The following is a 12,634-nucleotide window of genomic DNA, read 5'->3' as shown; positions in this document are numbered from 1 at the left end:
GAATAAAAACAGCAAGCTGTTGGTTGAGAAGGAAATGTCTTGTGAAAGAAAAATGATCAAGCTTTTAGGTACAGTGATGTGACAAGAAAATATGCAGGTAAGTAGGAAGTTGGGTGAGGTCAGTGAAAGAAGGCATGTAATAAAAATGGAATTGGGAAAGAAGCTAAGAATACAGGAATGACAAGTTCTCACTGGAAGTTTATGTAGGGAGGAAAGCTAATGAGCAAATGTATCTCAGTAAAAGCTGCAAATGGAGAGATGATGTCTAAAGTGAATATGTACAGTCATAGGTCAGTGGAGGGAGTATTTTAACCCATAATGGTTAAACCCCCTCATATGAGTAGCAATAACAGGTTTTGGACCCGTTCATGGTGAGCATCAATATTATGCGCTATCGATTTGAGAAAATCGGGTGGAGAAGAGGTGCCATCACTTCAATAGCCCATAAATTCACTAATGGCAGCTTATAAACTAGCAAAGATCAAGGAAGCAGGTGGCTCATGAGTTAGTTGTGCTCTTTACTTCAAGGGAGTGTTATGTACTGCCTCTCTCTCTCTCTCTCTCACATGGCATCTTTTTTATAAATTTGCTCAAAAATATACGAAGGGGGGGGGGTCTTGCAAGGGGGCTTTTTTTGGGGGGGGGGGGGGGGGGCTGTGTTGGTTTTAGTTTTTATCTTTTATGATAGTATGTCAGTTATAATTTTAATTTTATTGTAGTGTCTTACCGAACAATTATACAGCCGTGATTTCCACGAGCGGCAGGAGACTAAATTCAAATTTAGCGCGTAGGCGTCGCCAACACTGGTGGTGATGACGTCATCTCCCTCCACTCGCGGGAGAACCAGGTACAACTGCCCAGGTGAATTCAATTCTTTTCCTGACGCGGTGCCGGTGAACATCGGTGGTCGGTGCAGTTGGATGACTTGCTTCGCTTTTTTCTGTGGATTTGATCTTCGGAATTGGTGAAGAAGTACTCTTTTTTGGCCGTTGTTGTTATTTTGCTTATTATTTAGGCGTTGCCATGTCGGATTCTAGTCCGTCGGGAATTAGGTTTTGCATCTCAGGATGTAAAACTAGATTATCCAAGTTAGAGTATGATTCTCACACTAAATGTGTTAAGTGTAGGGGACAGGTTTGTTCAGCAGATCGAACAGTAAACGAGTGTAGTGATTGGACTGATTCTCAATGGAAGTTTTTTAGTTCATACTCGGAGAAATTAGCTAAAGACAGAATTAGAAAAGCAGCGCTTAGGGAAAGTAGGCTTATCTCTGCTTCGTCTTGCGATGCATCTGTTCCTTCTGTTTCTCCTCAAATTGTTATGTCTCCTTTAACTACACCTCCTATTCCTCCTACTAATCCCACTTCTCCGGCTGCCCGTGTAGTTTCTTCCGACACCATTGCCAGTCTGGAATCGAGGTTAGATCAGAAATTTTTGATACTGGCGAATACGGTTTTGCAACTTGGTAATTCGGTTAAGACGTTTTTGGAGAAAGCGGCTTCAGGTAAGAGTGTAGTTGAGGGTGCGTCTGTCTGTCCTGACACGTCTCCTAGACAAAGGTCACTGTCCAGCTCCCCCGCACCGGGGAGAAGACATACCGGAAGTCCAAGGGAGTCGATCGGGATTTGCCCACAGACAGACGCCTCTCTTGTTGAGCCTGTTGCGCCTCAGCAGGGCTCGGTTAAGCGTTGGAAAGGTGTTGCGGTTAGACACCTTTCGAATGATTCAAGCGATTCGTCTCCGGTCGCGCGGCGCTCTTGGCGAGATTCACCCGTTTCGCGTCCCTTAAAGAGGCTTTCAGGCACTGATTCTTCGCCTCCTCCAGTCAAGCGGTATAAGGAGCCTGAGAGTAGGGTTGTGCCTCGGCCGTTAGCGGCTCGTTCGTCGCCTCAATCTGTGCCTTTTTCGGCTCCATCTACTAGTAGAGATTGTGGTTTTAGCGCTGTAGCTCAGCAGTCTAAGGGTGTTTCTTAGGCGCTTTCTCGTCTGTTACGCCTGATGCGCCTGTTTCGCCTCGAATTTCGGCGGCTCCGAGCGAGGCGCAAGTAGTTTTTCCGCCTCCTGCTGAACATTTAGGCTCTTCCAAGCCTACGTTATATAACTGTTTTTGATTAGTCTATTGGCGCCTTTGGCGGCAAGCAGTTAGAGATGTTAACCAACTGGATGAATGAGTCCAAGGGTGGTTCGAAAACCTTCAGATCCGGTTGTAGTCCCGTCTACTTCTTCGGCGGTATCGGAGAATGAGGAAGAAGTAGAGGAGGAGGATTCACATCACCTCTCGTGTTATTCACGTCTCCTTAGATTTCTTCTGGTATCTTATCCAGATTATTTTGAGAAAGCGGCTCCGCGCTCCTCAACTTCGACTTTTTTGATGAGGAGGAAAACTTCAGACCCTCTCCTCCAAAACTTGTTCTATCGAAAGCGGTTAGACATTCGTTGAAAGAGACGGAGAAATGGATCGTCTATGAAAAGACTTAGGGAAGGCTCTTTTGCTTACCCTCCCTCTAAGTTGCTTCATAAGAGGTATAGGTTTTATGTAACTGGGGGAGAGCTCCTTCTCTGGGAGTTTCTGCCTCCTCCCAGGGAGACTTCTCCAGTTTAATCGATCCTTCTAGAAGATCTGCTTTCGCCGCAGCGAAAGTTTCTTTACAGTGCCTAAGTTGGACCACGTTGTAAAGAACCAATTTAAACTTTTGGAAGTCTTTAGCTTCCTTGATTGGACTATTGGCGCTTTAGCGGCCAAGATCGAAGACTGTCCTCTTTCTCAGGAGTTAGCGGAGGATTGGATTGGTGTTCTGTCCTGTGCGGACAAATCCATTAGGGATGGATGTGATGAGTTAGCTTCGCTCATCGCCTTTGGTACCCTTAAGAAAAGGCAACTTTGGTGCTCCTTTGTTCTTCTAAAAGGGTTACTTCCCAACAGAAGTCTGTTCTCTTGTTTGCTCCTTTTGTGAAAGATAACCTCTTTCCAGACGATGTAGTGTTGTCAATTTCGTCTGCGCTAGATAAGAAATCTACTTCGGGTTTACTGGCACAGTCTACTAAGAGACCTAAAGCTCCTTTGGAGACTGTTCCTTCGGTTTCTCCTCTGGCCCAAGCGCCTTTTCGAGGGAGAAAACCCAAGCGCTTCTTTCGGGCCAAAGTCGAATTTGCGACCTCAGTCTAAGGCCTCGGCCAAGGTTAACAAACCTTCCAAATGAAAGCTCGGTTCTTCATGCACCAGTGGGAGCCAGGCTGGCTCTGTTTGGGAGGAATGGGAAAACAGAGGAGCAGAAACCTGGGTAGTGCAAGTACTCAAGTTCGGCTATCGTATTCCTCTCGTTTCACCCCCTCACCGCGCTCTCACCTGTGCCAATTCCATTCCAGGCATACTCTCCGGGCTCAGACAAATTTCTGGCGCTAGCCGCAGAAGTGGAAGCGCTTGTTCTCAAAGAAGCGATAGAACAGATAGAAGGGGATTTTCCTCCAGGCTTTTACAATCGCCTTTTTGTAGTTCCCAAGTCATCAGGGGGCTGGAGGCCGGTTTTGGATGTGAGCGCCCTGAACTTGCATGTCCAGAAAACAAAATTTCATATGGAGACCACTCGGTCGGTTCTGGAGTCCATCAGACAGGGGATTGGATGGTTTCTCTGGACATGCAAGACGCTTATTTTCACATTCCGATACATCGCGAATCTCGGAAGTACCTGAGGTTCATGTTCGAAGGCAAGGTGTTTCAGTTTCGGGCGCTTTGCTTCGGACTAGCGACGGCTTTCTCAAGTTTTTCACCAGGGTTCTATCCCGCCCCGATAGGAAGCTGGCTGCACATATTAGGAGTAAGAATCTCCCTCTATCTGGACGATTGGCTTCTCCGGTCGGAATCAGAGAGTCGGTGCATGAAGGACCTTGGAACAACTCTGGATCTTGCCAGAAAGTTAGGAATTCTGGTCAAACAAACAGAAGTCCCAGTTGGTTCCATCTCAGAGCATCCTTTATTTGGGCTTTCTGTCCCGAAGAGGGTTTAAGGCTGTCTGGAGACAGTTCAGGAGTTCTTGGACAAAAAGGTAAGTTCTGACCAATCAGTGGATGAGGTGGGCTCCCTGGGCAAATTGACGTCAGTGCAGAAATTTGTGACGTTGGAAAGACTGCACATGAGACCTCTGCAGTTTTTCCTGAGAGCCTCTTGGTGGCAGGAAGTACCACAACCGTTCTCGATTTCCTTTCCTGTTCCACAGATCCAAATAAAAGAGGTACCTAAGGTGGTGGCTCTCTCGAGCAAGGTTGGAAGAAGGGTTAGATTTACGACCCATCCTCCGGAACCTACAGTTCTTTTCCGACGCATCGGACACAGGTTGGGGAGCCCTGCTGGGAAATCAACGGACTTCAGGAGCTTGGTCGGAGAAGGAGAAGAAGTTCCACATAAATGTAAAGGAAACTTTTAGCAATTTTCCTGGGGCTCAGACAGTTTCGGAGCTTAGTAGAAGGGTCGGGTAGTGGCAGTGCATTCCGACAACTCCACGGCTCTCTTGTACGTGCGGAAACAGGGGGGGACTCAGTCTTTCTCTCTATACGAAGTAGCCAAGGATCTCCTCCTGTGGTCAAACGAAGCGAAGGTTCAGCTAGTCCCGAGATTTGTTCCGGGAAAGATGAACGTTCCTGGCGGACGAGTTAAGTCGTCAACAGCAAGTGTTTACCTCTGGAGTGGACTTTGGACAACAAGATTTGTCAGAAACTTGGCGCCTTTGGGGACGACCGTCCATAGACCTGTTCGCGACATCAAGGAACAACCGTCTTCCTCTCTTTTGTTCTCCAGTTCCAGATCCTCTAGCTTGGTCGGTGGGACGCAATGCTGTTGGATTGGTCGGGTCTGGAAGCTTATGCATTCCCTACCGTTCGGGTCTAAAATAAAGAGGTGCCCGGAAAACAAGTTCAATGTCGCACAGCAAATGTAACACTAACGTTAATCGCTCCCTTTTGGCCCTAGGGAAAGAGTGGTTCCCGGACCTTCTCCAGTTGTTAGTAGACTTCCCCAGACTTCTTCCTCCAGAGAAGTGGCTTCTCAAATACAAACCTCACTTCAAGAGGTTCCACCAAAACTTGTCCGCTCTAGCTCTGACAGGGTTCAGACTGTCCGGAATCTTGTCAGAGCGAAAGGGTTTTCAAGAAGAGCTGCAGAAGCTATCGCTCGTTGTAGGAGAGAGTCTTCTAACAAACTCTATCAAGGGAAGTGGAGAATCTTCAGAGAGTGGTGTAGAAGTGCTAAAGTCTCTACTTCTGCGACCTCTTTAACAGAAATAGCAGATTTTCTTCTATTTCTTAGGAACTCTAAGAAAACTGGCTCCTTCGACGATCAGAGGATATAGAGCCATGCTTTCTTCGGTTTTTCGACATCGAGGTTTGGATATTTCCTCCAATTCAGATCTGTCGGACCTCATTAGGTCTTTCGAAACCACTTAGCTCCCGCAGGATACAGTGGCATTGGAACTTAGATTTGGTGGTGGCTTAAGTTCTCATGGGGCCGGTAGCCGGGTTTTTTGAGCCTTTGAACGTCAGCTTCACTCAGGAACTTGACTAAGAAGGCACTTTTTCTTATTGCACTAGCTTCTGCTAAGCGTGTCAGCGAATTGCACGCTATAGACAAAAGAGTCGGTTTCTCTCAAGGCAATGCTGTATTTTCGGTAATCTTTGACCTTTCTAGCCAAAACGAGAATCCTTCTAATCCTTGGCCGAGGAGTTTTGTGGTAAGGAGGAAGAAAGGCTCTTATGTCCAGTCAGGGCTATTAGCAGGCAGTATCTGTTTGCCACTAAGGGTATTAGAGGACAATCTTCTAAGCTCTGGACCTCAGTTCAAAATCCCTCTCGTCCTCTTTCTAAGAATGCTATATCGTTCTTTATTAGAGAGCTTATCAGGGAAGCTCACTCGCAGTCCGAGAACGACAATCTTTCCGTTCTGAGAGTTAAAGCTCACGAGGTTAGAGCAGTGGCAACTTCTTTAGCATTTAGAAAGAATTTATCTTTAACTTCGATTCTTCAGAGCACGTTCTGGAGATCGAATTCGGTTTTGCGAGTCATTATCTCAAAGAGATAGAAACGGTTTTCGAGAATTGTAAAACGTTAGGTCCGGTGGCGGTTTCTGGCATGGTGTTGGGAGAAACGGCACAGGGTCGTCACCTCTATGCTAACTTTTCACCTTGAATAGGTTGTCGAGTTCAAGGAAGCTGGGGGTACTGAGTACCTGGGATACTCACCAGTCTGTTAGGTCAGATTTTATAATGGTTGGGTATATATGTTTTTAAATCTGGTGTTGGTGACAAATGTTTTGTATGATTGAATTTCTGGTCTTAGCCCAGGGCAAGGGCAATCTTTGTTGTTTCTATCCTCCGTCAGTCAGCCTTGACTCGCTTGAACTACGGAAGGATTCCACTCCTGTAGAGGCTAACTTTGGCAAATTCAATTCCAATTCCTTACAATAGTAAGAAGAGCACCGACCCCAGAGACAGTAACAGTCTGCTGTAGCTCTCTTACAAGGTAAGGTACAACAGACACCTTGAGTGTTTACTGGTATTGTAATAAATGTAACCATTTAGAAATACTAGTGGTCCACTGAATCCCACCTTCCATAAATGTGTAATCAGCTGTATAATTGTTCGGTAAGACACTACAATAAAAATGAAATTTTCATTATTAAAATGAAGTTTTATTGTATACTTACCGAACAATTATGATTATACCCACCCTCCTCCCCTTAGGTGGACGGACGGGCAGAAAGAATTGGATTCACCTGGGCAGTTGTACCTGGTTCTCTCCGCGAGTGGAGGGAGATGACGTCATCACCACCAGTGTTGGCGACGCCTACGCGCTAAATTTAAATTTAGTCTCCTGCCGCTAGTGGAAAATCAGGCTGTATAATTGTTCAGTAAGTATACAATTTTTTAAAACTCATTTTAATAAAATGAAAATTTCATTTTTCGCAAAGAAAAGTGAAACAAAGAAATATTAGAAAAAGACATGTAAAATCCCCAAAAGTTACTGATTCTTTGATCTCAGTAAATTTTCGCAAATATTTTACATATAAACTCAAGAATTTGTTACTGATATAGTTCTTAAATGTTTTGATATTGTATGAGTGTAATTATAATTTAACAAAATAAAATAAGATTACTTATTTTAAAAACTTGAGTAACTTGGTAAAATTATGATTATCTTGTAAAAGAGCCCTACAAGGGGTTGTCATTTTCACCTTCTGTAGAAGATAGGGAAAATATTATAGAATTTGTCTCTTACACCGTGTTATTGATTTTTCTTTTTCTTAAATTGGACCTGCCTCAAAATTTCACCAGCTTGGGGTGTGGCAAGTTGAATTTTTAGCCCAGCTCTTAAGGGTTAAAGATTTGTTGAATGTGGGTGATGGAGAAAAACAGAGCGGAATGACAAAGAATCTAGAAAGGATATTGTAAGTAAGAATGCTTTAGGAAGAGGTTGTTGAGGATGTAATGAAGGCATTGAGAGTCGAAGAATGAAAAGACACTTGGAGTTGATGTGAGTACAAATGAGGTGATGACTGTTTAAGTTAATATTGCAGTTTGATAGCTGACCAGGGTTTGTGAGATACTCAAGATGATGAAAATGCTCAGAAGGAATTGAGATGAATGTAAGAATTATAAGGCATTTTCTTACTGTACTTGGTATGCTAAGGGAGATTAACTGTAAGACATTGAGAAAGCAGTACAGATGATAGATTGCTTTGAAAGAGAAAAACAGTACTGGTTTATACAATACTACTTAAATATGTATCGGGTGTTTATTATGAAAGGTTTATAAGAAGTTTGAAAGTATGTAAAGTGAAAAATTTTATGTGACATACATTGACGAACAAAAAGCATAGTTGCATCAGCAGAGGCAGTGCATTATAGGAAAAGGTTATGATAGGATCAATTGAGTGGTAATATGAAAGAAGAGTTTTAAGAATGATTAACAATTTTCTGCGGAAGTGAAATCATGTGTTAGAATACAGGTACAGAGTTGTGAAATGGTTGACTATTATAGATAACTACAGTAGTGAACTTAGATAATGAAGAAAAACTTGTGGAAGAAATTTTGATTTTGCAAGGGGGAAGTGGAGTAGATGTGAGCAAGAGCAATGTTGTGAAGGTAATTAGGTGTCAGGAAGATGCAGCATGCAGCAATACTGAAATAGGAAAAAATGCCAATAGTCCCTTGCGTACACAATTATTTTAAACTTACCGGTTTCCAGCTAGCACTGAGTATTTATCCTAATGTTAAGACCTCAGGTTTGTAAGTTATGAAAAATACAAATTGGTTAAAAATTTGTCATTTTTGGTAGCTGCTGTGATTCCTCAAAGAAGCTTACAAAAGAAATTGGCAGGGGATGAAAAATGGCTCAGCACCAATAGATAAATCCCAACAACCCAGATTATTTTTGGTTCAAGGTATAGTCACAGGTTATTCATATTTCCATTCTGGATGCCTATAGGGTGGCAATAAAGAATAGAAAAACAAACTAATATATTTTTCTAATATATTATGGTACAGAGTTGGCTTACCTAACCATCTTGGGGTTTGGCTGCAGGATTATTGTGCCATCCCCAGCAAAATCTCACCATGACCACCACTCTCATGGCAGTAGTGTTTCAGGATTTTTTTTATTCAAGGTAAATTCACAGGTTATCATCAGTTTTGTTTATTCCGGACAACCATTTTGGCCAGACAATAAAGAACAGAGATACACGAACCTATATATGTCTTATCCATTGTGGTTCTACGGTGACTTACCTAATTATGTGTGGTGGCTGCAGGATTTTTGTGCCTTCACCAGTTGAGTAGTACTGTTTCTAATGATTATTCTGTACACTCAGAGACTTCTTCAAAGGAAACATTTCCAAAGAAAGTTAATATACTCACCTTTTGGGTGTCATGCAACTTCGTAATTGAGCGAGGGTCTGCATTTGATAAGGGTCACTAAATTAATTCTCAGCCCATGTAGAGGGAGTGTTTGTTTGTTAAGGTGTAGGAAAATTGGACCATCTTGGAGGTTTGCCATGACACCTAGTTGACTCAAGTGCTTGAATCAAGCATAATTTATTTTAATATGAAAACAGAGTTCTTTTATCAGAAAAGGGATTTTCCCTTTAAAAAGGTCCTCATTCTTGGCCAGGAATGATAGGCCAGCAGACAACAGCAAATAACTAGGTGTGAGTGGCAAAATGTTGTCCCTGTCTAAGAGCCCAGTATGGTAATCTGAGCTCCTGATGGCAAAGCAGTCAAGAAGACTGTCCTTTGAAGCATAGGAGTTGTACAGGCAGTCCCAAGTTTTTTTTTTTTTTTTTTTTTTTTTTTTTTTTTTTTTTTTTTTTTTTTTTGTGGGGGGGGGGGGGGGGGGGGTTTTTTTTTTTTTTTTTTTTTTTTTTTTTTTTTTTTTTGAGGGGTTGGGGGGGGGGGGGGAGTTCTGTTTGTTGGGGCTTGATGATAACCAAAAATCAGTGATTAATGGTGTCAGTAATCTTTTTGGGGCGGGGCACCAATAACCGGTTAATAACACCTCTGTTAGGTGTGTATCAGTGCTGATAACCGGAAATCAGTGCATTAGCGGGCTTGTCCAGTGCCGTAAATCGCTAAAAATCAGCGATTATCGGTGCCAAATTACCTGACTTCCGATTATCAGCGCCGAAATTAGAGTATTGGCACCGATAAATACCAAAGAGGGGTGCCATTAACTGGTTATCAGTGTCTTAAAAGTGCCATAGATTTCAGATTTTTGGATATCGGCAATTTTCGCTTACCAAGCCATCGGAACAGAACCTCCGCTGATAACCAGGGACTGTATGTAGTTGTATTGGGCCCATGGAGTAAGTCGATGACAGGAGTTTGAGAATGTTATTCAGAGACTAGGATGGTAAGGGTACCACCAGTGCTTTCCTTGTATGCCATGATTGTTGAAATAGTAAGGCGCTTGACCTCAAAAGATAAATGTAAAACTGTTTTAACAGATTTCAACTGGGCTCTCAGTATAAGGATTCCAGCTGAGCTCTCAGTTTAGGGGATTATCTAATCACATATCTCATATGGACTGGTATGTTGGATAGATGAAGTCTGTAGTTTTGCACTAGGTACCTAGCAAAGTTTAGGCAATAATCTTCAAGGAAGACTATATTTAAAATTCCACACAAAGGTTACAGCTCAGAAAGGAGATGTGTTGAAGACTTCTGTCTCAGATAGAACAACAGAGGCTATGGAATCTATTCTTTTGCCTCGTTGTTGAAAATATAACAAAACCAATGACCATTTGGCTAATTCAGGGCTAGTAGGCAAGCAGTTCCATTGAAAGCTAGTAGATTGATTAAAGCTTTCAAAGTCTGGGACAATGAATTAAAAGGTATATCTTCCTCCATTTGTTCCAGTCCTGTAGGAAAGCATCTCTTACTATTGCCTGAGTGCCATGTTCAAGAGACATACACTGGAAGTCGATGTTTTCCCATGGGGCAAATCGGTCCATTGCTTGATTTTGGAAGCATGTTAGCAATTATTGACTTGAGATGAGCTCAGCATGAGTCTAACCGTGGCCACCGAGAGTACAAGGCCATTTCACCCTCCTGGCCGCGTCGTCCTAAGTATGGCTGACCTTGGCTATATCAAACCCTGGGACGGGCTGGTGACATTTTAGTTCTGTGAGGAACTCATTACCTGAAGTTTTTATGCATTCTTACATACATACATACATACGTACATACACATTATATATTTAACTAGCTAACGTTTCCCCACCACCCTAGAGGTAGTTATCATAGCGCGTTTTTGTTTTCAAATGTCGATGACCGCAAAGCTTTTATGTTAACTTATAAGATTGTTCTTAACAATAATTCTGACTCTACTAAATACAAATCCTCTAATGATTTGCCAGGGAGCAAAGGATACATTTGGTTCGCTACAAAATTTCGCTGAATGGAAATTTTGGAAAATAGCATTGGTTTTGGATTCATCTTTGAGACCCAACCAGTTATTCTGACACACTTCAGTATGTGTCACTATCAAACAAGAAAAACAAAGGTCTGCATTTTGCAGCTGGATCGGGGTGGTAGGCCCAAATTGATAAACGCTTTGGTGGTTGCAAAAATGCGACATCGCTTTTCCATTTATCGCATTATTATCAGTAATGACACTGATTACTTTCAATCCAATTTTTTCCAACCCTAGTATTACTTTTTTTTATACTTCGAATAGCGTTTCTGCTTTTATAGTTTTTACCGGAATAATATGTACCACATCTCGAAATTTTGATAGAACAGCACCTCTATCATGAAAGCATATGCAGTGGTTTGTTCTGCTTCATTGCTGTTAAATGCAGATCTATTACAGCACCTCCCTTATAATAAAAAAAAGGCTTTGAATGGATCTCGTCAATCATTAATGTTACTGTTTTGTCTGTGGGTTGTAATGATTTTGATTTTTGCCTGATATACGAAAGAAAATGATCATCATACTGCTCAGTTTCTGGACCAAGTTGCTTAGATATAAAAACCCGCCTGATCGTTGACATACTGGGCAAAATTAACCATCTTCTATCCCTAAAGAATCTGTAAGCTCGAGGTGAAATATTGCATAGCAAAGATGAAGAAACCAAAAGATCTGTGGAATACTGAATGCTCTTTTGAGTCATCAAGTTTAACTTGTTCATTTTCAGGAAACCTGAAGATATTAACTTTTGGTCCGTTGTCGTAATTTACCCTTGCATTTAGGTACGCAGCACTTGTAAGGCATCTTCTTCCACGAGCAAGCACGTGTGGTACTGTACACAAAACTTCTATCAGCCTTTTTTTTCTCTTTAAATCTTATTTTCAAATTCAATAATTGTTCGTCCACATAATCTCATATAGAGCCACTTAAAATGCACCAGCACTTGAATGTATTCTCCTAAATTTCACTTTAGAATTTGACTCCAAGCAGCGTGACCTCACTCGACCAAATACCCCGGAAGGACTACTTATCTTAGCCCAGGTCAGCCTACATGCGAAACGTATTAGGGATTTAAATGCCCTGGTGAAAAGGCCTTCTTCTCTCGGTGGCCATGGTCTAACCCCTTTATATAAGACTTTGCAGTCATATTACCTAGGACAAGCAAAATGAGAGTCCCGGTTTGGAGGTTGTAATTTTCGAAAATGGAAAGACAGCCCTCCGAGCAGGTGGCCCATCTTTCCCCCAACTGACAGTCCTCCCATTGGCCTCCCCAACCTGTCAAGGCGGCATCTGTATGTATTATCACTTGTTTTGAACAGTGGAGTCAGGTTTCCCTGTTTGCCAGAGATCCCTTCCAGGTCCATGGACAGAGTATCTTCCCCAATCTCAGATGAAGGCCTTCTCCTTGTATGTGAGAGCCAAATTCTGTTAAATCCTATAGTCACAATCTCAGGATTAGATCTAGTATGGACCGAAACCGTAACAGGCTTAGACTTTATTCCAATTGTCATCTGAAAAGCTTGGCAGTGCAAGAAATATTCTAAGTCCTTCCTCATTCTGGTTGAATGCTCTGGTAAGAGACAAGCTGGCCACAAAGAATAGCCCAACAAAGTCCCAGCCTCAAAAATTATATGCTGGATGTAAGGTGGGACTTGCTCTTAAGAAACATGCTGGATGTAAGTTA

The 12,634-nt window shown here is 42.4% G+C and overlaps 1 protein-coding gene across 1 annotated transcript in view; it reads left to right on the top strand.

The window, feature by feature from the left end:
• Positions 1–12,634, top strand: part of LOC135217317 (midasin-like) — a 236,269-nt gene that overhangs the window by 138,311 nt on the left and 85,324 nt on the right.

This window comes from Macrobrachium nipponense, chromosome 7 (genome assembly GCF_015104395.2).
Source record: "Macrobrachium nipponense isolate FS-2020 chromosome 7, ASM1510439v2, whole genome shotgun sequence".
In the NCBI taxonomy this organism is placed as follows: domain Eukaryota; kingdom Metazoa; phylum Arthropoda; class Malacostraca; order Decapoda; family Palaemonidae; genus Macrobrachium; species Macrobrachium nipponense.
This window is presented reverse-complemented; position numbering and strand designations above follow the sequence as displayed.